Source organism: Pinus tabuliformis, chromosome 2_1, assembly GCF_031772625.1.
Source record: "Pinus tabuliformis cultivar Carrire ecotype Pingquan chromosome 2_1, CPIR1, whole genome shotgun sequence".
NCBI lineage: Eukaryota > Viridiplantae > Streptophyta > Pinopsida > Pinales > Pinaceae > Pinus > Pinus tabuliformis.
The window spans coordinates 353,920,430-353,944,308 of NC_142299.1; the positions used below are offsets into that span (position 1 = coordinate 353,920,430).

Genomic DNA, 23,879 nt, shown 5'->3' on the forward strand with positions numbered 1-23,879 from the left:
AGCTCTACAGTAAATCCTTCTCCATCACAGACATCAGGACCTACCCAATTTCTGACCCCATATGCCCAATGGACTAGAAATCCCTCAAACATTTCATGCCCTTCTCAATCAACAGTTCACAACCAAAACCTTAAACAAAAACCGAACTCATAACTAGCCTAAAATCCTCACAAAACAGAGATAAATCTTAAAGAGAGAGCCCTCTCTGATTACAGTTTGGCTAGGAACTGTAATCCAAAGCTTGGTTAGTGGTTACCCCGGCCGTATTCCCTTGGGAGTCAAAGGGAACAACCTGGGTGATAACATAAATGGCGACTCCACTGGGGACTTCCTTAGGATTTTCTAATTGTTGTATATCTCCTAAAGCTACAGATGAAGCCTGAATATCAGCCAGGAAGCCTTCAAAACTGTTTCTGTTTTACATTAACAGGTTTAGATAAAAGCTGCTTCAGTCAATCTTCATGCTAGCTTTGAGATATACACAGCCATTCCAAAATCTTGTCTAGTCCTTGCAGATACAAGAAAATTCCAAAAAATACTCAAAAAACAAGTTCAGAAGCTGGCTCCCAAGAAGAATCCACGGTACACAAGGTCAAATCCTGACCCCAATCCACCAACTATTTTAAAAACCCTAATACAATCCCTAAAATCATTAGGAAACAGCAAGGGCAGGAAAATCCTACTGATTTGAGTCCTGAGACAGTTTACCCTAAACCTGTTCCTACTCCAATCAAGGTTCTATTCCGGTCTACCCCTAATTCCCCTAGTTCACCATCTACATCTCAAAGCCCTCCTTTCACACCTTCATCCACTGCACATATTTCCTTGACCAACACTTTAGTCTCTGCCATACCCATTACCCCTGTTGTACCAATCGTTCCTGTTATCCCGTTTATCCCTGTCAATCCTATAAACCCTGCAAATATGGCCAATAGATATGCACCCCTGCAGTTACCTGCTAATGCTGCAGCTCTACCTCAGGACTATCAATCCAAGATCTCATATTTTGACTCCACTGGCCCTTTCACAGCTATTCAGCATGCCAAAAGGATGCAAGATCATTTTGAGAACTATGAAATAGATGATGACAGTGTGAGAATGAGGATTTTTGTTCAGAGCCTGACAGGTGATGTAAGAACTTGGTTTAGATCACTTGCTGTAAATACCATAACAACTCCTGATGAGCTTTATCAAACCTTTACTAACAGATGGGAGAAAAAGAAAGATCCCTTGCACATACTTGGTGAATATGATACAATCAAACGAGGTCCCCAAGAGACCGTTTTGGAGTATTGTGCAAGGTTCAACAATGTATATAACGCAATACCACAGAATTTAAGACCCCCTCCTGATCTAGCCTTGTACAAATTTCCTGATGGTTTTGACCCTGATATGGCATATCAGTTAAAGGAAAGAGCCCCTGAAACCCTTGAAGATGCCCAAAAGGTTGCTGTCACAGTAGAGGCTAACCTGATTGCCAAAAGAAACAGGGCAAGATTGGAAAAGAGAACCACCTTCAAAGAAGAACCCTCAGCCTTTGATCAGAAACTGGATGCAATACTCACTGGTATGAAGAGATTGGGTGATAGAGTGGAATCAGTTGAGAGAAAGTCATCATGGGAAGCACCACAAAATAACCCTATCAGGAATCCCAATTTTAGGAGAAATCAAAACCCAAACGTTGGCAAGGCCAGTTCTGATCCAGAGATAAGACCTCCGTTCCAGGAAAACTATACTGAAGCATCCACTTCAAATGAGCAAGTAGATGACACCCACATTAACCTGATGGGCCTGAATGATGAGCAGCAAGTTTTTCTGAGTCAAGAAGATCATAAGGATGATGACATTAAGCAGTTCCAAACCAGGTCAGGTGAGTCATTTGACTTTAAACAAGGCTATGACACAGCTGTTTATGAAGTTCATAAGCAATACAAACTAAGAAGCAGAACTGTAAATGTGACACAGCCTGAAAAAACAAAGGATAGCATGCAGCCCAAAAAGGCCATAGTCACAGAGCCAATTGACACAACTGATTCAGTTACAAATGAAGTAACCATTGAAGAAGTCACTGAACCATTTCCCTCAAAACAACAGCCAATGGCTGCATCACCTTTGCAGCCTAATCCAAGTGACACTCCTCAAGAGATGAGTAAAAAGGACAAGCCCCAAGATCAAGATAAGAATCAAGAAGAAAACTTAATTAACAAGGAAAAGGTTGTCACCCACAATACCAAGATCCAATCTGAAAAACCCTTTGATTTAGAAGCCGAAATTGGTAAATTGAAGATAGCCATTCCCCTTTCAGAACTAGCCAAGCATGACATTTACAAACTACAAATCAAGAAGTCCCTTCAACTCACCCCTAATAAAGATGATGTTAATGTGTTGGATGACACCCCAGAATTGCTTTTCGGTCCAGAGGTTGATGGAAAAACAGCAGTTACAGGGATCTTACCTTTCTATGTCAGCTTGCATGTTCATGATAAAATACTACATAATGCAATGTTTGATTCAGGCGCCTCTCATAACCTTATGCCTAAATCAGTGATGGAGAGGCTCAACCTAGACATTACAAGACCATATAAGGACCTATTTTCATTTGACTCCAGCCAAGTTAAATGTTTAGGCCTAATAAAAGATCTATGTGTATCACTTGTCCAGTATCCAAACAAAACAATCTTAATGGATGTTGTAGTTGCTGATATCCCACCCAAATATGGAATGCTGTTATCAAGATCATGGGGGGCTAAACTCCAAGGATCCCTACAATTGGATATGTCATATGCCACCATCTCAGTCTTTGGTCAACCCAAGAGGTTATATAGAGAGTCACTTATGAAATATATGGTCAGCAGTGAAGAAAAACCTCAAAACTTTCCCATATATGTTGTCCACTCTCACATAGACTCCTATATTCTTTTCAATGATAATACAGGTCCCACAAATGATGATAAAACCCAGACACTCAAACAAGATCAGCATATAAATGAACAAACTGCTGCTCTAGGAATAATGGTTGAGCAATCAATAAACAAAACTGTTCAAGAAGACAAACCAAGTATAAGCCAAGATCTCAAGTTGTTGATGTCAAGTCCCATGATAGTTGACAATCTTTCCGTTAACCAAGAAATCCTCTGGTTCCTTGAATTTGATGGATCGATCAACAAGTTAGGGGCAGGAGCAGGGGTTTGGATACATAACAAACAAAACAGTCATGCAGAGGGCCGAGCCTATAGATTAAACTTCAGGTGCACCAACAATATGGCAGAATATGAAGCTCTCTTACTAGGCCTCAAGCTAGGAAAATCCTTACAAGCCATAAAAGTCTCAATCCTAGGAGACTCAGACCTAATTATCTAACAAGTAAAGGGAAATTTTATCACTAATGACAAAAGACTGAGATCATATAGGGCTGCTGCTGCTGAAATACTAAATTCCTTCACTGAATTTCAAATTACCAAAATTCCTAGAACACATAATCTTCATGCTCATAGTTTGGCTACATTTGCAAGCACTTGTAAATTACCTTTTGAACCCCAGCATTGCTTTACAACTGAGATAAAACACAGACCATCTGTCCCAAACAATGTCAAGGATTGGCAAGTGTTTGAGGATGATACACAAATATAAAAAAAATTGACTTTGCAGCAAGAATTTTCAGGACTAAACATTGATATAGAGGTTGCAAGTGATTCACAAATACTAGGTGAACAGCACCAAATAAACATTTCACCCAAAACAGCAAATCAAATGCTTTGTCCAACAAACTTTGACCAGGAAAAAATACAAGAACTTGAACAATTACATTCTGAGGATATAGCTGATGCTGAAGCTGAAGTTATACAATTGAAAGACAATTTCCTTCCAACAGGCCTAGCTCCATTAGAGGACATTTTTGACTCAAATGATGTCCCTAGCAAACCAAAATTTCAGCCCCTTAATGCTGCCATTGAAGAGTGCAACATTGGAACTACTGGAAAACCCAAGATAATTAAATTATCTGCATCTTTACCACCTGATCAGAAACCTAAATACATTGACCTCTTTAAAGAATTCCAAGATGTCTTTGCATGGACTTATGAGGATTTGAAATCATATGACACCTCTGTCATTCAACATACTATCCCTCTCAAGCCCAACCAAAAACCCTTTAAACAGAAATTGAGGAGAATCAATCCTGTGCTTCTCCCTTCAATTGAAAAAGAGGTACAAAAAATGTTTAAAGCTGGCATCATAGCACCAATCAGATTTTCTGAGTGGATTTCAAATTTGGTGCCCACAAGGAAGAAAATTGGTGAGATAAGACTGTGTGTTGATCTAAGGAATTTAAACCAAGTATCCCTCAAAGATAATTACCCCTTACCCAAGATGGATCACATCTTGCAAAGAGTAGTGGGGGCCTCAAGAATTTCTTTACTTGATGGATTCTCAGGTTTCAACCAGATCTTAGTTCACCCTGATGATCAAGACAAAACAGCATTTACAACCCCATGGGGAACTTTTAAATATGTAAAAATGCCTTTTGGATTGAAAAATGCAGGGGCTACATTTCAAAGAGCAATGGATATTGCTTTTGCCAAGGAGAATCATGACTTCCTTGTTATTTATTTAGATGACCTCACACCTTTCTCAAAGTCTGACCAAGAACACTTGAAGCACTTGAGACAGATATTCTTAACTTGTAGGAAATATGGAATTTCCTTAAATCCCAAGAAGTCTCTATTTGGTTTGGAAGAAGGTAAGCTGTTAGGTCACATCATTTCAAAGGATGGCATTAGAATTGACCCAGACAGAATACAGGCCATCTTACAAATGCCTCATCCAAGAAATGTAAAAGAATTGCAAGCCTTCTTGGGTAAGATCAACTTCCTAAGGAGATTTATCCCAAATTTGGCAGAATTGAGCAGATTACTAAATAACATGCTAAAAAAGGATGCAAAAGTAAAATGGACAGTAGAAGCAAATCAAGCTTTTGAAGGTATCAAACTAGCCCTTACCCAAACCCCAGTCTTAACAAATCCTCAATTTGACAGAGAGTTTATCATTTTCTCTTTTGCCTCCCAGCATACTATTGCTGATGTCTTGTTACAAAAAGATGACCAAGGAAATGAAAAACCCATTGCTTTCTTTAGTAGAGCTCTTAGAGATGTACCCCTGAAATATCAGATCATGGAGAAGCAAGCATATGCTTTGGTCAAAGCCATCAAAGACTTTAGGATTTACATCCTATATTCCCATGTTGTAGCCTATGTACCAAGTCCCATTGTGAAAGACATACTTACTCAAGAGAACTTAGAGGGCAGAAGAGGAAAATGGATTGCCAACATCTTGGAATTTGATAATGACATAAAACCTACAAAACTGATAAAAGGGCAAGGTTTGGCCAAATTAATGTCTGAAACAAATTTCCAAGCCTTGGACATCAACCAACTGGATAGTGAACCGGAGCTGGCGACTCCAAAGATCAATGTAGCCTTCGAACAATCCCCTTGGTATTCTGATATATGCTATGTGTTACAAAACCTGTGTGCTCCCCCAGGATTGTCCAGAACTAAATGTAGGTTCCTGAAAATGAAAGCTGCAAGATTTTGTGTCATGGATGGAAATTTGCTTTGGAAAAACCATGAGGGTATATTGTTAAACTGCTTAATTGAGAATGAGATTAACAAAATCATGGAAGAATTTCATGCAGGTGATTGTGGTGGACACTTGTATTGGAAGTCCACTGTGGATAAAATACTGAGGGCTGGTTACTATTGGCCCACCTTGTTCTCTGATATTAAAAAGTTTTCTACCTCATGCCACAAATGTCAAATATTTGAGGGAAAGAGAAAGTTACTGCCACTCCCTTTGAGGCCTATTGCAACAGAGAGACCTTTTCAACAATGGGGCTTGGATTTCATTGGGGAAATTCATCCCTCATCTTCAGGCCAACACAGATGGATTCTAACAGCTACAGACTACTTCACTAAATGGATTGAAGTTGTTCCATGTAGACAAGCCAATGATTCCACTATCATTCAGTTCCTTGAGACCAATATTCTTTCTAGGTTTGGTTGTCCTGACAAGATCATAACAGACAATGTTGCTGCCTTCAGATCTAAGAAGATGTTGAACTTCTGCCACAAATTTCACATTACTTTGGGCCATTCTATTGCATACTACCCTCAAGGAAATGGCCTAGTTGAATCATCAAATAAAAGCCTTGTGAACATCATAAAGAAGATGTTGGAAGAAAATAAGAAGAATTGGCATAAGAAGCTTGTGAATGCCTTATGGGCAGATAGACTAACAACCAAGAGATCCATTGGGGTCAGCCCATATGAGTTAGTCTATGGATTAGAAGCCAGATTTCCTTCATCACTAGGAGTTCCGGTTATGAAACTACTTCAAGAAAGTCAAGCTGAGCCCAATGACATGCAAAGAAGGATCAATCAAATAATATGTTTGCAGCAAACTAGAGACCATGTTTATAGCAGAGTTCAAGTATTACAAGAAAAGTTAAAAAAGGCTTTTGATAGAAGGACTAAGGCTGAAGAGTTCAACATTGGTGACAAAGTCCTCAAGTGGGATTCAAGAAGGGAAGATAAAGGAAAACATGGAAAATTTGACTCCCTTTGGAGAGGACCATTTGTCATCCAAGCAGTACAAGGAAACAACACTTACTTCCTTAAGAATCTTGATGAAACTAATTTGGATAAAGGTCCTGTGAATGGCAGGATGTTGAAGCACTATTTTGACTACTATCCATGAGTGTAGCCTAATTCTCCCTTGTACATACTCAGGTGTATATATTACTTTTTGTTAATATGTAAAAAATGCAGTTTTTCAAGTTTAGTGAATTATCAGCAAAAGGCAAATAAGTCCAGAGATCTACCAAGAGGGGAAGAGCAAAATTTTGAGATTTCAAAGAGCAATACTCCAAGTTTTGGTAAGAAGAAGTCAAAGGGCCAAGACATTCTGACCTGTTGTTCTTGGTCTTTCAAATGGAAAAACCATCCCCATGTGGAGCCACTGTTAGATACCTATACCAATAGGTTTCATATTTCATGATTGGCAAAAGAAGTTCCAAATATGCTCTGCTTTGGTGATGCAAAGATCCCATATTTCCAAGAGAATGCAATATGTGTACATAGCTTGATGTTGACTGAATTTTGGATGGATGGTCCAACAGTCTAATCTGGATCATGCCATGTTTCAATTTTTGTTGTAGAATAGAGAAAGAAGTCTGTCCAAACTGTTTAATCTTGGCAGACCAATAGTTAGGTAGAGATTTAAGGTTCCCAACTACTTAATCTGGGGCCTTGGAAGCAATAAGGGTAGTTCTAGATAGAAAATCAAAAGAAAAAGCCAAAAGAAAAGAGAAGGGACATGAGGGTCTGCAAGTCTAAGTGCACCCTCCATGAAGAAACAAAAAATGCTAGGAAATTAGATGGGTAGGTGGATGGGGTTGCAGAAATGTCATTCCTTTCAATGGAATTTTGCTGGTCTAACATAAAGGAAACATCAATGGATAGAGAAGGTCCTCTTCTCCATCATTTTGCAGCAAATACAAAGAAGCATGTCTAACTTCCTGATTCCCCCCCTCACATTCATTGCTAACATCCCGACATCAATTGTGTTCATGAAAGAAGTCAAGGTCTTATGGTGGTTCTTGTTTCTTTAAAAAGCCACATTTCTTGTGTAAAATTCTTTTCATTTTGATCTACTTCCTAAACTAAGTTGATTCCATATAAAACTTAGTGTTTCCACTCCTCATCCACCTCTTCCACTCATATTAACCCCTAACTTCTTACTATGTAACTCCCTATACCCCCTATTCCCCTATTACTATGTAAATTATGCAAAAAAACACAAAATACCTATGTATCCCCTTCCCCGAGCATTATAGCTCTAAGTTTGGTTTTAAATGGTTTAAGCGCTAAAACATTAGAGCGCGACCCAAAGAGCACTGTAACATTAATTGTGGGATTAATCCGGGATTTTCTCGGATTAATAACCTAAACGCGCTTTGTAAATAAACCTGTGTATAAACCCATTTAACACGTAACACTGCAAAAAACCATAAAAACCCACTTTTTATAAAGTTCCGCCGGGCACACATTTCAGAGAAAAATATTATTTTATTCTCCCGCCCGCTGCCGTATCGCCCTGACAAATTGATGACCCGTCAACCGTCAGATCCGGGAATCTTCATCCGACGGCCCATATCCATATCGGGTCGGTCCCGATGTACTGCCTTTATCGCCCGAGAAACTGTCAGAGGGTGACGTCAGGCCTCTGCCACGCGTCACCCCCATATTCTCTCGGGTCGCCCTCTGACAAATCCATGACCGTATCAATAGCGGTCCGAGAAAAACCATTTACCGTTTCTGGTTTACCGCTGGTCCCACCGCGCCTACGCCATTGCTACGTCATGCCCACGTCAGGCCACCTCACCGCCGCATCAGCGCCCCCGCCCGCCAGCACTCCGACATGTCCGCCAGCTACGCATCCCCGTGGACCACTCACAGCTTGCCACATCACCCGGTGACGTCATGCTGACGTCACCCGACCCTGACCCCACCTGATGACGTCATGCTGACGTCATCCAAAAAAAGCGCCAATGTTCCAAAAATCCATATTTTCGCCAAAAAACCGTGTTTTTCTCACTTTTTGCAAAAACAACTATTGCTCCCTTTGCATGCATTTTACGACCACTCTGTCGCCAACCTGCAGAAATCGACACAAAAACCGTGGGCGCGTCTAGTCCACCTGCATTCGTAACCATTGCCGGCAATCGAAGAGGTATTTATCGAAATCATTCCCCCCCCCCCCCCCCCCGCCTGGTTTTATCCATAATTGTCCAAAAATAGCTTAAAAAGAGTGAGAAAACACTGTATTCACCAGTCAGTCCCCGGCACCACTGTCTAGTTTCAATTGTTGGGTCGAAAACTCCTCTGCAGAACCTGCATTTAGCTAATTTACCTAAAAACATAGTTAGTTCGCGCATTCGTGAACTCAAGACCCAGCTGCTTTAATTCACCGTGAAGAAAGTTTTTCAGGCTTGGCAGTTACTCTACCGGTCCTCTGTGCAGTATTTCAATTGCTGTCACTGCCATTTACCCTCTTTTCCTTTGCAATTCACCTCTCTGTTCTAGAGATACTCCTCTGTGTTTCTCTGTTTAGTAACACCAGTTCTAGTACAAGTCATAGCACTACTTAACCATGGAAACACCAGTAGCCCTGAATATTCAACCTCTGAATGCCCCACAAAGAGAGTTAGAATGGAAAGCCCTGGGTGATATAGATTATCAGATGTTAGACTGGTTCCCAATAAATTATAAGTTTAATATTCATATGCTAAATGAATTGAAAGCTCAACACCTCAGTGGAGCTGATATTTTAGGGATTTGGGACTCCAACTTGCCCATTTACAACCTCCCTCAAGTCAATGCCCTTCCAGACCTGATCCACAGATGCCAGGAGAACTATGATCCCTGTCAAAGAGTTGTCCTTAGTACATCAGGTGCAATCTTATTCCATATCACCCCTGAGGCCATAAATCAAATGCTCAACTTTCATTCTGCAAGACCACTGACTCCTCTCTCCATGATGGACTTATTAAAGAAGGGGGGCAGGATGTCCAGTGCCCAGGTCATCAAAATTAATCAGTTATTTATTCAGCCAAGCTCTGAAGCTCTGAGAACACCTCCTATTGGACATCCATATCTCAATGACTTGGGGAGGATGCTGGTGGATTTGATCAGCTATGTCCTGGGGTACAAGGGAGTTGAGGATGTTGATGACACCATAATGGCCATGCTGTCCATATTTTCTCCTGGAAAGGCTCCTGCTGTACACTATGACTATGCTGAGTATATTGCAAACAAGATTCATGAACAACTGATGAATCTAGAAAGGGAAAAGGTGTTCAGATACACCTCATACATCTATCATCTGTTCCTATTTTATCAACCAGACATTTTCCCCATTCCCCTCAAGAAACTTGATGCCCAGGGGAATCCAAGGTCTGTAGTATTTTGGACCTCAGTTTTTCATTGCACCTCCCGTTCACCATACACATACTGTGAATTCATAGACCTGTTCATTCATCCAGCTATGACTTTGTTATTTGGTGTTCCTCCTCCGAGATTAACTGAGGAAATGCAAAGAATTCTCCATCTCTCTAAGTCCTACGGCATTGGTGATTGGTACTTTTACCAACACCATACAGTAATCAGAATATATGGCTGTGAGTTGAACCCTTATAGGCTGCCAAGATATGTCCTGATGAGACTATTTGCCTTGGAATATTTCAGACAGTTTGGAAATGCAGACCAAATCCATTTCCATAGTAAAAACAAGAAAGTGCAGCGAAAATTCAGGAACCAGCTAGGCCCTTTTCTTTACAACATAAGGGAGGAGGGATGGAAGGAAGCAAATATGATCCTAGAGGGCCTCCGATTAGAAACTAGTTTCAAATGGGTACCTTATGACCCTAATCATTTCATTTCTCTCAGGAGGATAAAACATAAATTGGGTGGCTATGCTCACATTAAATTGCCTCATATTGAGAAATATGCCAATTTATTAAGTTGGGAAGAAGGCACTCTAGAAGAGCCAATCATTAGAGAAAATGCTACAAAGAGAAGCAAAGAATATTGAAAAGGAGGCTGACTTGGAAACTTGTGGACAGGTTTCCTCTTCATACCAAAGGCAGCTTGGAGCAGCTGCATCATCTTCAACAACACATTAGCAAGCAGCCAAGGCCACTTATCAGGCTCCAAACAAAGGCAAAGAGAAGCAGATGGAGCAAGAACAGCCACCTCCTATGGCAGAAAAGCAAGCAGAAAAACAGGTAGAACAGCAAGAAGAAGGGCAAAAAGAGGGGCAGCAAATACAGCAGCAAGAACAAACAGCTGAAGCCCCAATATCCACTGAGCAACAGGCTCAAGAGAATGTGCCCCCTAGGCAAGAAGAGGCAGTGGAGGCCTCAGTGCTACAAACTCCACAAAAAGAAGAAAAGGGAAAGAAGAGGGATAGAGAGCAGGAGACTCCCCTCACCACATCTATAAGTCAAGGGGAGAAAAGGCACAGAATGAATCCCCTCTCTGAGGAAGAAATGCCTATTGGGCAATCATTAGGCATGGGCCCACCAAGCATGGAAGCATCTGCAAGTTCCTTTCAGCAGGAATAAGAAAGGACAGTTGGAGGAGAAGTCAGCTCCTCAAGCCACCAAAGGGGAGCTGAAGCAGGCATCAAACAGCAATTCATTGATATCAAAAAGAGGAATGAGCCACTCAAGATACAGCTCTACAATCACTTGTTGAAAATGGCTCCTACAAACCAACAGAGGTTAATGTCTGCATACGATGTACATGAGGGCAAAATGGTAATGAGTCATTTCATGCCAACCATGCTGCAGCCACAATCAGCTGCAGACTACATAAGGACCAACCTTGAGGTCCTTGCAAAAGACATCCACCCTATGGATCAGATTGAACTGCACAAACAAACGGGTGAGATGGTGTATGCCACTCTTGCAGACAAAACATTGGTAAATCTTAGGCTGGAAAATAGCCTAAACAACACAGCTGCCCAACTTGAGTTGGAGAAAGCATCCTCTCAGGCAAAGGACAACCGAATCAAAGCTTTAGAGGATATCATCATAGAACTTGGGCATGATCCCAAGGATATCAAGGCTGTACAAGCGCTGCTGAAACTAAGAGATGCAGATATGGCAGCACTAAGAAAAATGGTTAAGATCCCAGCAACTCTTCACCCACAAACAGAAGAGGTTGCCCAGCTGAGACATGACCAAGATGCAGCAACTATGCTGGTATCATTATACAAACAGTTGATCCAAACATAGGAGAAATTTGGAGAGTCAGAGGTTGTGCTGCAAGCAGCCCTACAACAGAGGGAAGTTGGCCAAACATCACAGCCCCCTCCACAAATAATCAACCTTGAGGAACCCCCTCAAACTAGTGCTCCTCCTACAGAACAGACAGCTCAAACAGTGCCATCTACATCAGCACCAGCACCAACAACAGAGCAGGCTCCAAGCCTTGATATGCAGAAGCTGAAGAATGAAATTCAGGCCTTAGAAGCCCAAATGGCAGAGTTAAATGAAGCCAGGGAGAATTTGGCTAAGCTCAATGAAAAATATGACAAGTCAAAGCAAAATGTAGCAGAAAAAGGAAGGGAAATAAAAGCCCTTAAGAAGGAGATAAAGGAGCTGGAAAAGGAGCTCACCCTTGACAAAGTGGTGGCTGAGCTTAAGACAGTTTTATGGGCCAACATTGGCCAATCAATCACAGATCAATGGCAGTAAATTGAGACTATTCATGAGCAAATGGAGCTCATAGGCAAAGCACACAGAGAAGTCCAGAGAGCAAGGGCATCTCTAGGCAATATGCCTGAGGTAGCCAATAGAATGATTAATGTGCTCAATAACCGTACAAGTCCTCAGCTGGCAGCAATGGGAATTCCCAATAGAACTGAAACCATATTGCTGATAAAGAGGGTCCTTACATTAAGAAGCCTGGTACAAACACTGGAAAGGAGAAGCCAGGACATGCAGACAGAAGTAAACAGGTTCATGGATAAGTTTGCAACATTGCAAAGCAGAGGTATTCCTGGCTTACTGAACAGCGCAGGGAGGCTACTTTCACATGAGAACTATGCTAAAAGGGTCAATACATTTGCTACCAATCAGATCACTGAAAGACCAAGTACCTCAGAAGAAACAGGGCCAGCATCTGGGAAAAGTCTCTATGACAGAGTAGAGAATTTATTTTTTATTATGAACGAGATCAAGCATCTGTTTGAAGTGCCTCCAAACTTCTACAAATATACAGAGGCAGATGAGACCTTAGATGCAATTTTGAGACATCAATTGCCCACTCAGGAATGGTGGACCAAAATGATACAGTTAATACTGTAATCAAGGGCCTTTCATCCGGTTTTTCATCAAAAAACATAAATCATCATGTTCAGAAAATGTGATACATTCAGTATGACTGGAGAAAAATGGACTGAGCCAACTCAGCAGAAAGAGTTGGCCACTAAAGCAGCACTGACAGTTACAGATGACAGGGCCGAGAAAGCTACAGCATGACAAAGCCATAAAGACACATCATTCAGCATTTATGCAGAATGCTCAACCGACTCAGTGGCCTCCAAAGGTCAAAAAGACTTCTAACAGAATTAAAGAGCATTCATTTTGTATTTAAGAGCAGCAATAACTTCTTTATCTGCTATTTTGTAAAGTTGGTGAGCGTATTTAATTTTTAAGTGACTCAGCGGTTCAGATATTTTTTAGAACCGGTTGTATATATTCCCCCTCGCATAAGCTTGCAGGGGTTGTTGTTACTTGTTCAGAAAGAGAACTCGGCTGTATTTTTTGGAGAGATAATACAAAGGAGCTTTCGGGATTTCAGAGATTGTCTTTTCTGATGTATACTGTGTTGGAACCATTGAATGCTGCAGAACTCTAGTGCTATAGCTTGATACAATAAGTTTCTCTATCTCTGTCTGTGTTTAATTTTGTGTATTTCATTTCTCTTGTATGTGTTCTAATCACACAAGAAAGAAGAAGAATAACTCAGGATTTGTCCATGGAGACACCCTGAATTCAATCTTTCCTTGCTATAAATGTTTTCTTCGGGTTTATCTGTTAAATTGGAATTCTTAAATGCTCCAAATTACTATAAATCTTTGACAGTTTCTGTGCAGTAATTCTTAGATGCTACTGAATAGATTCTGCCCTTTCTCAACTTACAGTCACACTATATATAAGTTTCCATTTCACTCTGTTTCATTTATAAACCAAAATTTGTATCATGAATAGCTGTCTAGCTCTACAGTAAATCCTTCTCCATCACAGACATCAGGACCTACCCAATTTCTGACCCCATATGCCCAATGGACTAGAAATCCCTCAAACATTTCATGCCCTTCTCAATCAACAGTTCACAACCAAAACCTTAAACAAAAACTGAACTCATAACTAGCCTAAAATCCTCACAAAACAGAGATAAATCTTAAAGAAAGAGCCCTCTCTGATTACAGTTTGGCTAGGAACTGTAATCCAAAGCTTGGTTAGTGGTTACCCCGGCCGTATTCCCTTGGGAGTCAAAGGGAACAACCTGGGTGATAACAAGGTGAATGTTATCTAGCAAGAGACCAAGGTGTGTTGGTCCTAAAACTGGTACAAATGATGTAGTTTATGGCATAAACCATGGGGAATGAGAGAGTCATGCATAGGGATTTGTGCAATGATGATGTAAAGGGGTAATAGGATGTTGATTGATCCCATTAGGAGGTTGATTGATCAGATGAGACAAAATAACCTATAACACGCAAATTGCAGGTAGATCGAAGCGAAGAAAAAGAGAGCCCATATGGCATATTTGTGATTGTTTCTTGGAGTCGAGTTAATCTATAGCAACACCGAGGATTTTGAAGCAAGGCTAGGTTATTTTCATGATGATTTTGGTATGGTTTATCTCTCTTGGGGAGGCTACAAGGATTGGCATCTAGGCCTTATGGATTAGAGGATTGTTTGATGTCCCTTTTATATGTATTGCAAACCTAAATAGTTGTAGAAGGGAAGTTTCTTTGTTAGAAGGAATTTTGGGCAGGTTATGGTGACATTTATGTGTGGACAAACGTCAGAAAAGGAGGTTGTAGGATTATATAGGTTGTTGGAGAAATACCGAACCCAATACCTCAAGAAGAGAGGGTTCGTAGGGATATTTTGGGGCTGGTACTAGCTCTAAACAATGAGTTTATAAGAGAAGTGACCTTGTGGAGGGAATTCGTAGCTGAGATAAATGTCTTGATGCTTGGAGGAAAGGTTAACATGGACTGTTACATGTCCTAACCAATAGTAGAACCCTATAATAGTGTCACATCATCCTAAAGTTTTTTTATGATGTATTGAGATTATTTGTTTTACTAGATGGATGTGGGTCCAGGTTGCATTAGTTGTGGGAGACTTTTATCAACCAAGAGGAAGGGTGATCCTAGTGTTTAGATTCCCTAACCAATGTGTAGATGCTACAGCGAGGATTGGTCACTCATGTTCTATTGGAGGGCAGTGTGAGATGGACCAAGTGTGGACAGTGGATTGGGCATATATGGTAAATTGGATGGCATTGTGATAGTGCCCAAGTTGAAGCCTAGTGTGCACCATCTTGATGGACTTAGGTGGTTGCTAGAGTGGAATAAGAGCTCAAGGGTTTGATCAACCAGGAGTAGTTTGAGTAGCCCTAGACTTATGTGTGGAGAAGGATGTATACTACATAAGATGAGCAGTCCTCCTGGCATGTGTTCATTATGGGAGATGGAAATCTTGTAGTGATAGGTGGAAGCCCTCCATTACCTATGTTAGTATTCATTAGGGAAGCACATGAAGAATATAGTGGGTCGAAGTCCCTGAGTAGCTAAGGAGCAACAATGGGAAATTGTGAGTTGTTCACAAACAAATTTATGACCTACTCAATGGGAGTCTTAATGTGTTGTTCCCTTGATGAACTAAGGCACAACTAGCGAGTAGAATTGATAGTTGAGGTTCAATAATCAGATCGACTTGGATCATTGATAGAGGCAGTGTTTCATATTGGGAGTCGAAGGACTGGGCAGGTATAGGGTACAATTAAGAGGATTTGTGATTACACGCTACATCAGCTAGATGGTCAAAGTATCTTATTAAGGGTAGATTGGTTGTCGATGGACTGAAACCATAGTTTTGTATTATTGTACTTCTGGATATTTGAGGTCCATTGTCCCTTGTATGGGAGCCCTAGATTTGTGTATTATTCATTCGGATTAATATAATGACGTTGGGTTGAAATTTGTGTAAAAAAAAATTATAATTTGTGCACTAGTAGATTTAATGGTGTTTATATTCAATTGTGCAAAGTAGCTTCATTTTTTTTATTGGTTTGGTAGCATCAGTGATTTAGGATTATATCCTAGACACTACGATCATGGAAAAACAACATGGTATCAAAGCATGCTTGATATACTTTGAAGGGTCAATGAATCAGAGTGTGCATGGCGAAGAAACTTAGAGGGAGGTGTGGGTGTCTATATCATGGAGTAGAGTGTTTAGCTTAAGACATGGAGATTTTGTCTTGACTGGCTTGGCAATGACATTGGCTAGGAGTTATGGTGGATTGGTGGAGAGCCTAGTGAACAATATTTTGGTGTAGTACAATTTGATGATCGTGGACTTCCCATGACTTATCATGGATGGTTGGGAAATATCAAGGATTGATTTGGCATGAATGATATCATTATTATTAAGATTTCTTCATGTGATGGACTACATATTGACAGGCTAGATTTTTCATCGGATCGTGATGTTGCATATCCGAGATTAGAGGGATTTGCATGAGTGGTATTTGATCCAGGAGGATGAGTGCTTATAGGAATGAGCCACTAGAGATCATGTAGTATCAGAGGGAGTCTAGCTTCAGAGGGATCATCACTATGGATTATCCGTATTTAAATAGGAACATAACAAATTACAGATATAACTAGAAAGACAGAGATGTAGCGGAAATAATACTTCATTTCATTACTGTAAAATACTGAAATATGCTTACAAATAGAAATGGAAATAAACAAGCTAGGGCGATGGTAGCTTATCTTTGAGAAGAGATGTTGCGGCTACATGCCTCTAAACTATGTTACAATGAGGCTCGAGGGTATATTTATTGTTGAGAAACAATGGAGAACCCTAAACATCCAAAAACCTAACCCTGGAAGATGAAATGTCAAACTGTGGGCCCCGTTTGGGTAAATTGGTACATCAACTTCCCGGGGTCGTAACTTTGGCATACGATCTTTGTTTGACGCGTACAATATCTCGTTAAAAAGATCTATCTGAGAACTAAAACTTTGGGAAGAGAAACATCCGTCCATGGACCCATTTTGTTCCTTGTTTTCCCAAAAAACGTCAATTAGGGCCTCAAAACAGCTCTGGAAGTTCAAGACCCAAAAAACTGCTAAAATTAGTAAATTGTGCTACAATTAAGGAAACTGAAAAGCTGAAAGAAACAATGGTGGGGGTCCAAGTGGACTTGGCGGGTGGCCACCAATATCCACATGGATCATTCCTCCCCCCTTAGGAAGCAATGGTCTCCATTGCGTTGAGTTCCTCCATGAGATGAGGAAACTTCTACTGAACTTGGTTCCTCGTGAGCCGCTTGCCCTGGTGAAGGAGTTGGCCTACTTTGAAAATTCAATATAGTTGGATATTCTGCTAGTGAGTGTGCTTGATCTATGTGTCCATGATCTGATCAGTTGCATCTTGTTCCATGCAATCTGGATTTAACTCTGTGGGTGTGAGTTGTTCTGCAATGTCAGATGTGTCTAGTAATGGTGGAAAGTATGGCCAAAGGCTGTCAACATTGAATACTGGGTGCAGGCCAAGGAATGGGGGAATGTTGAGCTCGAATGCATTATCTCCCATACCCTTGGTAATGGTGTAAGGACCATATTAGAGTAGTCTGAGTTTCTGATAGGCTCCTATAAGTTGTTTCTTTTGCAAATGCAACCAGACTTTGTCACCCACCTGAAACTTGTGTGGCACCCGATGTTGATCATGTCGATACTTGTACTTGGAATTTGATTTCTCTGTAATGTCGTGGACCTGTTGGTGAATATTTTGGATGTTCAGGTTCTCAATGAAGCTTTTTACCTGATCTGTTTCAGACTGGACATGAGCTGAATCTACGTGAGTAGCTGCAACTGGCATGGCCACATCAATGGGACATAGTGGCTGGAATCCCAAGCCCAACTGAAAAGGGTTGTGGCCAGTCGAGCTGTGGAGAGCTCGATTGTAGTTATGCTGAACATAGGGGAGGCTCTCGTCCCATGTGTATGGATGCTTTGAGTTGTACATGTGCAAAATGTGTGCAATCATCCTATTCACAACCTCTACCTGGCCATCAGTTTGAGGATGGAAGGTTGTGGATTTAGTGAGTTTTGTGTCTAGCATTGACCAGACACTGGACCAAAATGTACTGAGGAACCTGCTGCCTCGATCTGATATGATAAACTATGGGATCCAAAAGTGTACCCACACTCATTAAAAGGAGATTTTAGCAGTGACTTCTACTGTGATATTCTTCTTGGAGGTTGCCCTAATGGCCATCTTCGAGAACCTGTCGATGACCACAAAAACACAGTCATTCCATGCTTAGTAGAAGGAAGGCCTGACATATAATCCATGGATATGGATTCCCAAGGTCGACTAGGGGGAGGCAATGGGGTATAGAGGCCTTACTTCTTGATGGTCGGTTTGGAAATGGCACAGGTAGTGCATGATCTTATGTACTTCCCAACATCCTTTTGAAGATTCGGCCAATAGAAATACTTCTACAGTACTGCCACCATTTTCTCGACCCGAAATGTTGAGCAGCCCAACTATAGTTTGTTTCTTAAATCATCTTGGCATGCTCACTTGAAGGAACACAAAGGTGACCCAGGTCGCATAATAGGGCATCCAGGAGGTGAAAATATGGAACATGCTGACCCTCCAAGAGTGTCTGGTATTGGTGGTTGAATTCTAGGTCACTTTTGTAGATAAGTAACCAATCGGAAGTATCGTTCCCACAAGAGTTGAGCATGGTGGTTAACACCATGATCGGTGATCGACTGAGGCAATCTGCAACATTATTGGTGTTTCCCTTCTTATACTTGATATTCAAATGGAATTTTTGTATGTATGTGGACCACTTATGATGGCTATCATTCTAGAATTTCCCTTGGGTCTGTATGAACTGCAAGGGTCGTTGGTCTGTGTGGATGACCATTTCCTTCCCCAAAATGTAATGCTTCCATTGTCGGTAGGCCTGCACAATGGAATAAATCTCTTTTTCATAAGTGGGATGCTTTTGGACTGTGTCTGAAATGTCTCACTGTGATATGCCATTAGATGCCCGTGTTGAGCAAGGACTGCCCCAATAGAATAGTCAGAGGCATCTGTCTCGACCTCAAATGGTTGTTGCAAGTCTAGTAATGCGAGCACTGGTGCCTAGCAGAGGCGATCTTTCAACTCTATGGCGTTTATGCCTGATTAATCCACCCGTTGTTGATTGGAAAAACGAACGATTGGTAATTTATAGTATTTATTCTGGAATTTGCATCTTTCGTGGAAATTGTGTTGAGTATTTTTCATCAAATTTTCTTTTTATGATTGAAAGAATATGAACTCCCGACCTATGTATGATCGTCGTGAATGAAATTATGATTATATTGCTCCGGGACGTTTACCAATATCGGTGATCGAAGATTCGAGAATTAAAACAATTCAAAGTTTAACTTGTCTGATCAAAGTGCTTGTATAACACCCTTAAGCTTCGGTCTTACCTTCCTTAACAACCACAATTCTTCGGCAAGCCCAACCACACGCTAACCCAAGAAGCGGAAAGAAGGTCCCGGAGGGGCTTGCGCTTCCTAGTGCAAGGAAAGCCTTTCTTTTATTCATTTCATATAGGCGTAGTATTTATTACTCACCAATCCGATTCATTCTGCCGACGATGAATGTGAGGGATAAGGGGAAAGTCAAAGGCTTCGGTGAGGCCGTCGTGGGTTCGAGGCACCACCCCGCTATCCAAGCCAACGAGGTTCGGTTCTAGTCATATATTTCGATTTTTGATATAGAATATTCCAGTCAAAATGGTCCGACGATGGATGATACCTTCGATCTCGATAACTGTTGAAGTCTATAAACAAATGGGTGCTTACTAGCGCTTTGCTAGAATCAATTCAAAGCCTCCTTTCGATGCATAGAAGAGTTAGTATGATGTTGCCAGTTTCTTTCCTTGCACTAGGAAGAACAAGCCCCTCCGGGACCTTCTTATCTGAGCAAGCATGAGTAGCTCGAGGTGTAGGGGTGTAGGGCGAAACCCCAGCTTGGCAGGTGAGAGGGCTTGTAGGTAGGAGCGTAATGACGTATATAATGAATGAACCGATCACATAATGACATATATAATTCATGACTGGAAGAAAAGTGAAAAAGCATAATGACATATATAATGAGATATCTCTTTGTATACGATATTAGGTATGGATCGATTATGAGAGCCTAAAGCGTAAGTAGTGACATATGCCCATAGCAGCATTGTCGAAGAAAAGAATGCGCAAAACTATCTATAACTAAAGGGCCCGATACAACCATCAGAGTCAGAACAGTGAGCTGCGCAATAACTTCTAGATCCATTTGGTTTTCTTTCACCCTCCATCGACTGAATGTATGAATAAAATGTTGTCGAGATCAATCACTTTTCTTCTATTTTGTCTTCTTCGGACTCCTACCCATTGGTGTAGTTTCGATCAGGAACCTATGGCCTTGAGCAACTGATATCTTTACAATAATACATAAAATAGATAGAGAACCCTAAATAGATAGAGAACCCTTCAATATCTAGATAATAAAATTTGATATTGGAGAGAAATAAATTTGACTAATCCATGTAACGCATTTAATCAAACTCATTGGGGAGGGAATGAAGATATGGTAGAGCTTAAATTTTTGATAGCTTTTTTTCTTACTTTTACAGCAGGTATTCTAGCTATCAAATTAGGTCAAGCACTGTATGACTGCTGATTTTTTCTGCTTTTCTTGGCCTGGCCATCGGCCAGGCCAAGAAAAGCAGAAAAAATCAGTCATACAAAACTATTTTTAACGAAATGAACAATACGATTGACTGGATTGTTCTTTATCCAACTGAATAATGGCAATATTCATTATATTGCCGATACAATCTGTACATACTATGATATACACCTTTACTCCACCATTCATTTTGTTACACATGAACTCTTCCATCTTGGAGAGATGGCTGAGCGGACCAAAGCGGCGGATTGCTAATCCGTAGTACGGATCATCCGTACCGAGGGTTCGAATCCCTCTCTCTCCGTTCGTCCACTATTGATCCTGAAAACGAATAACCCCGAATCTTTCTACGGAACGGAAAAGGCCCATTAACCTAGAGACTTCCTATTTTGACCTTTTTTTTCATTGCATAGCACAAAATGATAAAGTTATCATTTTGACTGAGCATTTGAACTCAGTATTTTATTTTTTTTCCCGCAGTGCAGTAAGTATTACTGTTTATGGAACAGTAATAGCTCCACTCTTTAGTAGAAAAATTATATTTTTCATCAAAAATTATATCTGACTTAGTCCATAAATTGCAAAGGTATCGTTCATGAATGAATGGAAGGATTAGAATATCTCGTTTCTTTCCTCTTTTTTTATCAATATAAATGGGACCAATCCCTACATTGTGTATTGTTACATACAAATGATAAAATATCTTTGCCTCTGCCTGCTATTATGTATGAACAAAATTGTTTCAAACCTGTTCCATCATTAGCAATGTCCAAGTGAATAGATGTTCACTTTCGAGATGATCCAGGTCTAGCTCGATAACATGATCTCTTCCAATCCAATGTGAGAAAGTTACATAGTGTCTACTTTTTCCGATAAAGGGGTGTTTGCATGGGTTTTCCTTGGTATCGCGTTCATACCGTCGTATTGAATGATCCTGGACGGTTAATTTATGTACATATAATGCATACAGCTCTAGTTGTTGGTTGGGTTGGTTCAATGACTCTGTACGAATTAGCAGTTTTTGATCCATCCGATCCTGTTCTTGATCCAATGTGGAGACAAGGTATGTTCGTTATACCTTTTATGACTTGTTTGGGAATAAAGGATTCATGGAGTGGATGGAACATCACCGGAGAAACTGTAATTAATCCCGGTATTTGGAGTTATGAAGGTGTGGCCGGGGCACATATCATGTTTTCTGGCCTGTGCTTTTTGGCAGCTATCTGGCATTGGGTATATTGGGATCTGGACATATTCTGTGATGAACGTACGGGAAAACGTTGTTTAGATTTGCCAAAAGTATTTGGAATTCATTTATTCCTCTCAGGAGTAGCTTGTTTCGGATTTGGAGCATTTCATGTAACGGGTTTGTATGGTCCTGGGATATGGGTGTCTGATCCTTATGGACTAACTGGAAAAATACAACCAGTGGATCCAGCATGGGGAGCTGAAGGTTTTGATCCTTTTGTTCCAGGAGGAATAGCTTCTCATCATATAGCAGCGGGTATTTTGGGTATATTAGCAGGTCTATTCCATCTCAGTGTTCGTCCTCCCCAACGTTTATACGTAGGATTACGCATGGGGAATATTGAAACGGTCCTATCCAGCAGTATTGCTGCTGTGTTTTTTGCAGCTTTCATTGTTGCTGGGACCATGTGGTATGGCTCCGCAACTACTCCGGTTGAATTATTCGGTCCCACTTGTTACCAGTGGGATCAGGGATACTTCCAACAAGAAATAGATCGACGGGTTCGTGCCGGTCTGGCCGAAAATTTAAGCCTATCATAAGCTTGGTCCAAAATTCCCGAGAAACTCGCTTTTTATGATTACATTGGTAATAATCCAGCTAAGGGGGGGTTATTCAGAGCAGGTGCAATGGACAATGGAGATGGAATAGCTGTTGGTTGGTTAGGACACCCTATCTTCAAAGATAAGGAGGGAAATGAGCTTTTTGTATGTCATATGCCTACCTTTTTCGAAACATTTCCAGTAGTTCTGGTGGACAAAGAAGGAATTGTGAAAGCCGATGTTCCTTTTAGGAGGGTAGAATCAAAGTATAGTGTTGAACAAGTAGGTGTAACTGTTGAGTTCTATGGTGGTGGACTTGACAGGGTCAGTTTTGGTGATCCTGCTATAGTTAAAAAATACGCTAGACGTGCTCAATTAGGTGAAAATTTTGAATTAGATCGTGCTACTCTAAAATCTGATGGTGTTTTTCGTAGTAGTCCAAGGGGTTGGTTTACTTTTGGACATGCTACATTTGCTCTCCTTTTCTTTTCTGGACACATTTGGCATGGTGCTAGGACCTTATTCAGAGATGTTTTTGCTGGTATCGACTCGGATCTGGATGCTCGAATAGAATTTGGAGCATTCCAAAAAACTAGGAGATCCAACTACTAAAAGACAAGTGGTATGATATTGCTCCTATCTCTTCTCTAATAAATATTAGTACGAAAGCTATCTCCATAATTGTAAATTACAATCAAATCAAATCTATGGAAGCATTGGTTTATACATTCCTGTTGGTATCGACCCTAGGGATAATCTTTTTTGCTATTTTCTTCCGAGAACCACCCAAACTTCCGACTAAAGGGGGAAAATAATTTTTCTTCTCCAAATCGTCATTCTTTCTCTCCCATCAAAGAAAGAATGACCTTCCCTATAGGGAAGGTCATTCTTTCAATTAGTCCTTGTGATCCTCAAAAGGATCCCTAAGTTGTTTAGAGGGTTGCCCAAAGGCGGTGTATAGGGCATAACCAGTAAAGCTTACAAGTAAACAAGTCAATTTTGAACATATCAGAGGTATTATGGATACCTGGTAATTTCAAATTACCAGTCTTCAAAAGAAGTGGAAAAAACAGAGGAGAAGTAAGTGAACCTGACCCATTGGCTTATGAATATATAAGCTTCTCTGGTATTGAAATTTGATGGAGATTTGGAAAGTGGACCTTTCCTATCCGAAATTAATCGATCTTATTTAGTTGATCGAACTCCCTATTTGGTTGTTGATTGAATGTTTCGTCGGATCGATTTTTATGATCTCTTCTCCCTTCCCTGGACAGAAAGAGATATAGATCCTGAAGTAAGTCCATTCCGAAATGAAGGATCTGGGAACATATCTTCGGATCCAAGAGAGAAATATTGACCTGAGTCTAATGGCCTTTTGCATTGCTATTCAGAAGAATAGCAGTGCAAATAAAATATCGAAAGAACTTGCTCTTCAGAGGAATGTTCGGGGAAAGGTACGCAATGACAATGAAAT

At 40.7% G+C, this 23,879-nt stretch overlaps 1 non-coding gene across 1 annotated transcript; it reads left to right on the top strand.

Annotated features, from left to right (window-relative positions):
- Positions 1-20,833: 20,833 nt before the first annotated feature.
- TRNAS-GCU (transfer RNA serine (anticodon GCU)) lies at positions 20,834-20,921 on the top strand. The gene has a single exon. It is a non-coding gene; the product is annotated as a tRNA-Ser (tRNA).
- The last annotated feature ends 2,958 nt before the right edge of the window (positions 20,922-23,879 follow it).